We start from the raw sequence: 9,456 nt of genomic DNA, 5'->3' as shown, positions 1-9,456 counted from the left end.
CACTCCCCCTCATTCACAACGATATGATTTTTTGTTCTTTGATGCCTGATTTTTATGACTAATGTTAGCAGACCTTTAGTAATGGTAGATCACCAGGCCTATCTTCTACTGCACCTATGTGTTGACATCACTCTCCAACTGATTGGTTAACAGTTGTATATCTGAACCATTTGCACCACTTAGGGTTATTATTTAACAAAGTAGAAAGATTTAACACAAAATCTCCTCAATTGAATCTATTACAACTAATAGCAGCCCGCTATAGGATTCCCGAAGCTTTTAAATATTTATGGAAACAGACAGCCTAATCTTTGACGTGCCAACCGTGTAGTTAGTAGCCCAAAGCTTAGCTAGCAACACCAAAGGTTTATGAAATAACAGGAACATTTCCTATTTCCTTTAGATAGTTACATGGGAAAAAATGGGACTCCAATCTTCTACTATATAGACGTGAAGCCATTGTCAAGAGTAAAATCACAGGTGTTTTAATCATTACCATTTTCTTTCCATAAACATTTCATTTCTCCACTATTTCTCTTCTAAAATTTCTTTATTTAACAAAAATTTTCAAATCTCTGGAAAAAACAACAACAATTATTTCCAGTAGTGTGTCACTTGGACATGGTTTATAAGCTATGGCATTATATGCTGTATGTGAATTTCTGTGCTGTTTGCCAAACTTATATTTCTCTAGTCTTGGAGCAAGGTTTCTGAGGTCTAGTGGAAATAGTACATTGCTGAGAAGAAGAACTGACCAGAAAGCCACTGAATGTTAAAAATTAATATTTTTTAGTTTTCTTTGAGGCACTATTCAAGGCACACAGGGCACACAGGGCACTGTTTGCAGATGTTTCGGGAAGCCCCAAAACTAAGCCAAACTCACTTCCGTGAGTCTACTCATATTCTGACACAGAATGGCCCTATAGAAAAGAGCTGAACTATCCTTTTGGATTTCTGAGACTGGGCTTCTTTATGAGAGTAGTAATCCTCATCTTTCTCCTAGAGAGGAGTGCAGGGTGATTTTGAATTGCCGACCTCATGGTTAGCAGCTAAACATGTCACTCTTTTTTAAAAAATCATTTTATTAGGGGCTCATACAACTCTTATCACAATCCATACATACACCAATTGTGTAAAGCACATTTGTACATTCATTGCCCTCATCATTCTCAAAACATTTCCTCTCCACCTAAGACTCCAGCATCAGGTCCTTATTTTTCCCCTCCCTCCCCACCCCCCCTCCCTCATGAGTCCTTGATAATTTATAAATTATTATTTTGTCATATCTTGCCCTGTCCGACGTCTCCCTTCACCCACTTTTCTGTCGGCCGTCCCCCTGGGAGGAGGTCACACTGAAAGGATCATCTGCCCTGGATTCCCTGTGTTTCCAGTTCCTATCTGTACCAGTGTACATCCTCTGGTCTAGCCAGACTTGCAAGGGAGAATTCGGATCATGATAGTGAGGGGCGGAGGAAGCATTTAGGAACTAGAGGAAAGTTGTATTTTTCATCGTTGCTACATCGCACCCTGACTGGCTTGTCTCCTCCCTGAGACCCCTCTGCAAGGGGATCTCCAGTGGCCTACTAATGGGCTTTGGGTCTCCACTCCTCACTCCCCCCATCATTCACTATGGTAAGATTTTTTGTTCTGATGATGCCTGATACCTGATTCCTTCGACAACTCATGATCGATCGCACAGGCTGATGTGCTTCTTCCATGTGGGCTTTGTTGCTTCTGAGCTAGATGGCCGCTTTTAACTCTTTATGTTTCCAGCGGCCCTTTGGGAGGCCCAGTGAACAGAAAAGACAAGTTAACAACCAAGAATGTGACCATTTAGTGGGTGTGGCTGCTAACTGAAAGAATGGAGGTTCGAGTCCACGTGCGTGGTGCTCTGGAAGGAAGGCCTCGTGATCTGTTTCCCCCCCGCAAAAAAATCTGGACTTTTGTCAAGAGTCAGAGTTGATTCAGCAGCCACTGATATGTTGATTATAAAAACCCAACTAGCCCAACTTACTGAGAAGTGAATTTGAAAAGCTGGCTGCTCAACATCTACTTGAATTGCTCGGTATGAAATGCTATGGACTTGCAATCCCTTCATCGGGTCAGAAAGATGATAGTACCTCCTGGCAAGAGGGTGCGAACAATCCCATGGCCCAGTGAGAGCATCAAGCAGCTCAAATCGAGAATCGGGAATGGATGTCACAGGATGGGCATAATGCCCGAAAAGGATAATGAAAATCTAGTTTATGTGATTGAATTTCTCCAGAAAGAGCTCCGGGTGTTGTGGAAACATATTCAAGATTTAAACTGGCAGTGCAAGACTATGCAACTACCATCTGGGTCTAAACTGAGTGGAATGCAGTCAACTTGGGTATCTCTGGTTAGGAAGTATTATGAGATTGAACGGACTATTGCACAATTAGAAAGTAAAAGCTATCAAATGAAGCAGCAACACGGAGAGGCAAACAAAGTAAACATTCGACAAGGCATCTGAAGAAGAAGTTAATTGTTTTGTAAGAAGAAGGACGAAATGGGTTTCCACAGACTACAGGCATCCGAACAGTTTCTGACCTTGAAGATCCAACAACTGTGGAAACTATCAATGGTTAAATATTTAGGAACTATAGAATGTATAAACGGTTGCATTATTTCCATTTGTACATTTTAGGAAAATTTAACTTGGGGTTATATTATAGCCTTAAAGAAAAACTCGGCTTACAAGGTAAGTATGATTTTAGAGGAGTATTTTGACCATTAATTTTGAGCCACTTGGACCTTTCTTATTTTGCATCCAAGAGATCTTTAGGAAAAGTTTTCAACATGAACAAGAATTTGAGGGGATTGATATGGATGTAGTGAAACAAAATGTGTGTAAGTTGATGATTATAAATGTGATATCTTCTTTATAAATCTTCAACTAAAAGACACACACACACACACAACTTTTGATTATTTAGTTCTTCTGAGGAAATATTAGAAGAGCATTTTAAAACAAGCATTTAATTATAAACTGGAGAGTTAATATGGGTCACTCAACCTGGAACTCTTTGTTTGAAGGCTCAAGAGAATCTCCAGTGAAAGTCTTACAGTAAGGCAGAGTCTGGACCCAGTGCCATCATAAAAATACACTCCTAAATCCCAAAGGGTTACAATTAAGAATCTGATAATTCAAGTTTCATCCAATTTAAAAAACCAGACTTCAATTTTGAAACTCCTTTTAAACCTGAGATGAGAAGATGGGAAAGAAGGTTGCTTTGATGACTAAGAATGTAATGAATGCCTAGTTACTCATTAGCTACAGCAGTTAAATTGTCAGCCGGCTGGTCTGTTGGCTTGTTAGAGTGAAGTCACTCATAATCTTATGCTGTAGCGTCTTTTGAGTCAGTAGATTTGTCTGGTCTCCTGCATATTTCAAAGGGCTAGGGACGGCTAGGAGACAGCATAAATAATAAAACATGGTCTCACGAACTCACAGTAATTACTAGAGAAACAATAGAAATTGCAGATTTGGTGAGATTAATAAGAATACAGAGACATACAATAAGCAAATCAAGGTTACTTCATCAAGCAAAGGTTTTTTGCTGTGCAACAACAAAGATAATTGAAGACTAAACTGGAGGGAAGCCTAACCGTCTAATAAGTACTTGGCTGTGATTCACTTGCCAATCAGAAACTGAGACACGATAAATTCCGAAACAGATTATGCCTGATTTGAGCAGTTGCTTTATTGTTTATTGATTTAAAAATTGACTTAAAGGGCCATATTATGGTTCAAAAAATAAATAAAACACATGCTGAGGAAGGGACCAATCAGTCACTGTGAATTTTAACATAAGCTTCTATCACATTTTAAATTCACTTTGTTGGTTTTTCAGTAATAAAAATAATACTTTTATTTTATAACTGAAAAGGAATGTAAATTAAAGCAATGAAATTGCTGCAGTTTCCCACTCATAGAATCGCCTGCCAACATTTTTTAAGTGGAATCTTACTTGTTCTGTGCCCTTGAGTCAGTTTTTGATAAACTTAAATACACTCTGTTGTAAAATGTGAAAATTTGTACCTACCTCATAGAGTCCTGTGAGAATTAATTGAGATGCATGCTGGGTTCATCTAATCACAAATAAAGAGTGTAGTAGGATCCGTGATGTCTTTTCGCATTTCTTTGCTTTAGTCCCCAGGATTGAAAACATATGTTTTGGACTGTAGGAGGAAAAAAGAAAATAGTGTACAGCTATCAGAAGCAAAATCAAGTCGGGAAAATACAAAATACTGTTTGTTCTCCAACAATCTTAAGTCCAAAATAGGAGATCCAAAGCAGAGATGAGAAGCCATTTTCACAAAAGACCACAAGAAACTAAATGTGCAGCCAACCATACTTGGGGGCTCAGAGGACAGAGGTAGGAATAGCAGAGTTCTTCCCATTGCTTCATGAAATGGAATGGTAGCAGGAAGCCATTGTAGATGGAACAGGAAATGAGCAGTGCTGACATGCCTGGCAAAGACTACCCACAGCCATGGTCATGGTGAGGTGTCTCACTGAAGTATATTGAGTAATAAATGTTCAACTGGCTGCTGAAACATAAGGAATATGGTAGACCTACCTTGAATAAATTAAAACAACCTCTGAGAGCTTCCACAAAATAATGGTCGGGCTTGGCAAGGAAGTAGGGGGACTATCAGAAGTAATGGCAGGTGACATTGAAATCTAGCTTCCAGTGTGTATTATAACTGCAGCTACCAGATGCATTTAAATTACATGCTCCCAGGCTTTTGGGGTTTGCCTTAGTTTGGGGCCCAACTAAGGACAGGCTCCTGGAAAACAAATGATAAATAATATATAACACATATAATTAAATATAATATTTATAAACTTTTATATTTTGCACATTACCAAGCACTGTGCTGGACACAGGTTATGTGTTAGATACATTCATAGTATCTTTCACAGTGCATAAGCCAGAGGAACTGATCAATAAACATATAAGTCAAAAGGATGTTTTAGAACAAATTGACAAACAAGACATAAATAAATCACAAAGAACTGGATGCTTCCAACCAAATGTTTTTAAAGTAGTCCGAGGACACTGAAATTGCTGGCAAATATATTTAATCTTTAATTGGAATTGGACACTGCACCAAACCATTGGCACATTGCCATTTTGTTTTTTAAAAATATTTGAAGCGTGACCTTGGAATTAGTTTATTGTCTTCATAGTTATTGCCTTCAAAATAAATAATTATTTATTTTGTGGGAAATATTATTAAGGGAATAAACTATTGTAAACTATTCTTAGAAATGTGAAAGAATCAAAACTTGGAATTACAGTTAACTATGTATTATTTATATTTTAAAAACTTGGAACAGAAGAAGAACCAATGGGAATTATTTATTTCAACATTTAGAAAGTCTTGGAAGAATTCCAAGTCAATATATTCATTAGATTAGAGAAAATGCTTACTCATGAAGAGAAAACTAATTTTAATAGAGGAAACAAGGTAACACAATATTGTTTTCTTCATCTGTATAAATAGCAATGTTGACTTATGTGAGAAATGGTGACAGAGCAGTTATTTTAATACTTTCATTATTTATATCAAAGAAGGAGCAAATAATTTTCAAGAGTGAGCATTCACTAGACAAGAAAGAGGAACGAACAGCCGTGGTATCGCAGACAAGCTGTAAATAGATACAGAAATCTGCCTTTGTCGTATCGAGGAAGAGCTTCAGCTCTGAGAGGAAAAAAGAGTGTAAAGTCTGAGTCAGACAATGTAAGCCTTTACTTCGTTGTATGACTCAGTCCTTTAGGCAGCTGAGAACTACAGTTTCGAGTATGGAGTTAAAGTGACCCTATTGGACTTGTTTGTTTTTAAACTAAAAATTATATAGGAAATGTCTTGATTGAGAAGTAGGCAAAGATTAACAGCATAACTAGAAAATAAAATTGATGAAAAGGGGTCTTAAAAACTAATCTAAGGATTTTAGAGCTTGAGAGATTGAGAATCAAGAACAATACGTTAGAAACAGAAGAGATTTGATAGAATAAGCTATAATTATTTGGCATATGTCACACATAATCAAAGAAGGAAAAATATAATTGACAGTTGGAAATACAGTTCAATAAAAATAAAGGATATAAGGGATGTGGGAATATATACATTTTTACCTGGCATCATTTAACCCTCAGGAATGTCCATCTTTAATGCATTTTGAACGCTTGTTACATACATCAATACTGAGATGTTCTTTCCCAATATATCATTCCTCCACTTTTATGGCAAAATGTAATGATCTCTATCTGGATTACTTAAATAAAAATGTCACCATCCTCCTTGTTTCCCGTATGCCTATCCTCAAAATCATTGGCATTCCATAGTTCAGTACTTAGAAAAATGTGATCTTAAGACTGTAGTTCCCCATGTTGTGGGGACATTTTTCATCTGGAAAATTTCTGTAGACTGTCAGTGATCTCTGAAGGCACTGAGGCCTGCTAGCTTGGGAATTGGTTTAGTTTTGTCTAATTTAGTATTTCTAAAATTTATTTGGCAATAGAATACAACGTATTTTCTCAGGTAATGTTTTACAACTCAAGAAACTAACCATGTACCACTCTCTGCTGATCATAGCCATAAAAGTGCCACTTTATCCCTATCATTCTTGGGCTAGTTTAATTACTTCTAATTCCTACAAGATCTAATGCATAACGTTTTCACTAAACCCTCAAAATCTAACACAAATATAATATTGAAATCTAATATAAAAAATGTTGGAAGTAAAAGCAGCATTTGTCCAGCAATCCCTCTACTAGGCGTCTATCCAGGGAGCCCTGGTGCTGTAGTAGCTAGGCATCGGGCTGTGATCCCCATGATTGGCACTTTGAAGCCACCAGTAGTCTGCAAAATAAAGACTGATCTTTCCACTCTTTTAAAGAGTTAGAGTCTTAGAAACCACAGGGGTAGGTATCAGTCAGCATTCACTCCACAGCTTTGAGTTTGCTTTTTTTGGTTATATGTATATCCTAAATAAATAAGAGCTGTGACGCATGCACCTCCATGTTTGCTGCGGCATTATTCACACTAGCAAAGAGAGGGAAATAGCCTAAGTGCATATCAACATATAACTAGACAGGCAAATCATGGTACCTGCACACAGTGGAATATTATTCAGTGTTCAAAAATAATGAAGAATCTATGAAACACTTCATAACATGGGTGAAGCATGAAGGCATTCTGCTGTGTGAAATAAGTCAATCACAAAGGAACAAATATTGTATGAGTCACTATTATAAAAAGTCAAGGTAAAGCTTACATACACAAAGAAAGATTGATGGTTACTATTGATGAGAGGATTTGAGGGAAACATCACTAATTAAATTACATATATAAATATAAATGAATATATGTATTAATTTGTGTGACGAAAATGGCAATATAAAACTAAGAGGTGACTAGCACAGTACCAATAAGGTAATGTAGGACATGAGGAACTGCACAAGAATTACAGACAACAAAGGCAAATCTTATTGGATACATGATCCATCAATTTCAGTAATAACAGACAATAATCTAGGGGTTGACACATGAGCAGAAGGGCAATCAGCAATTTAAACAAGTGTAGGGTAGCAAACAGTATTATACCTAAGCAAGACCTTGTATAGATTTGAGAGTGGATATGGCCACATACATGTTCCTATTTACTATAAATATATCCATGCATGGAGTAGAACAAGGTAGAAGGTTAAGCTTCTTAGCCCAGCCCAAAATGTTGAGGTAATGAGTTCCTCTGAATATTAGAACTACAGTCTTTGAGAATAGCTAAGTCAATTAGCATATCATAGTTAAAACATAATAATAATATTTTACATCATATTGTGGTGAGTAGTAATTGGAATCTTACAAGCTAGCAAACATATATCTGAGGTATAACTAATGCCCTCTTACTGTCTGAAGTAAAAAGCATGAAGAAAATAGAAACCACTTGGAAGCCAGTAGTCCAAGTGCTATAGGACCCCAGGAGCCCCAGCCTCCATGACTCGAAGACCAGAGGAGCTGGACAATGCCAAGAGACCACTTCTACCGGCTCTAAAAGAGATCATAATACAAGTCCCTAGACAGAGGCGGAGGAAATGTGGAAACAGCTGGAAATCATCAAAAACTCAGACTCATTTGTCTAATAGACACTAGGGGAACCCTCAGCACTGCAGCTAATTGTCACCCTTTAAGCCTAAAACTAAATTTATAGCCATAGCCCAACTTTCAGGTCTATGAGGTTAACACCACTACTGGGGTGCAGTTTCACACCCCTCAGAACAATCAAACACAGGAGATCTGAACCGCAACATTTGCCCAGAGATAAAGTTCAGAAGGCGGAAAAGGATAGAAAAATGAATGAAGAAAAATGGTAAACAGGAGTGCCGTGAGAAGACTGCAGTTATATGGATTGCAATCAGTGTCACAAAATAGAATGCATATGCATTGTTGCAAGGAAAACAATTTCCACTGTAAAATGTCACTGAAACCACAATAAATATTAGTTATAAATAAATGAATATAATCATAATATTTGTAAACTTTAACTTGTCCCCTTGGGAACATGACATTTTCAGAGGCTACATTGATAACACAATTTATTGATACTGAAGAAATTCTCACACAATTAATTTAAGTGAGTGGTTTTGATATGGCAATTTAGAAATGAACCACCAAAAAAGAAACCAGTAAATTTTTCAGCCACTTCAATTATATAAAACCTCTTATTTTGCTTAAGTCTTTAGCCGTACTCTATAAACTCCCAAATTTTATTTTCAACCCTTATTCTAAAGAAAAAGACTAGACTAAGACCAAAATCAGGAATAGAATGAGGCAATAAACTAATTAAAGAGCAAGATATGTGCTTGCACCATCTGGTAGACAAATCATCAGTTGCCATGTTATCATATTTATCTCAGGCAAAATACTAATCACCATGTTGTTTTGTTGATTATATCCATGTTAACACATACTTTGAACTGTTTAGCTCCCAATGTTTTTTTTCTCACTTTAAAATGTATATTTTTCAAATTGGAATATGCCAATACTCTACCCAGTAATGGTGAGCTATATACATATATATGATGATTTCTATTTCCATAAAAAATTACAGTCACAGAAACCTACAGGGGCAGTTCTATCCCATCCTACTGGGTTACTATGAGTTGACATGACTTGATGACAGTGAGTTTGCTATGTATACACACACACACACACACACACACACACACACACACACAATGAAAATATATATCTGCTTTGGCATGCATCCTGATTTGAGCTATGTCATTGTATTGAGAATATGTATACTAAAATAAAATGAAAGGGGACAGAGAATTGGTCATAATTGGGTTGCTTATCTCAGCATCAAGTTGCAGATAATAGCCCCTATAAAATTTCTATGATTCACACCACTGGTCCTGAAGG

The 9,456-nt window shown here is 36.9% G+C and overlaps 1 pseudogene; it reads left to right on the top strand.

Moving 5' to 3' along the window:
* LOC101640444 overlaps positions 1-2,494 on the top strand; it is a 22,885-nt pseudogene extending 20,391 nt beyond the window's left edge.
* Positions 2,495-9,456: the final 6,962 nt, after the last annotated feature.

The sequence above is a fragment of the Echinops telfairi genome, unplaced genomic scaffold (assembly GCF_000313985.2).
Source record: "Echinops telfairi isolate 266 unplaced genomic scaffold, ASM31398v2 ScPeMD7_443;HRSCAF=831, whole genome shotgun sequence".
Lineage (NCBI taxonomy): Eukaryota > Metazoa > Chordata > Mammalia > Afrosoricida > Tenrecidae > Echinops > Echinops telfairi.
This window is presented reverse-complemented; position numbering and strand designations above follow the sequence as displayed.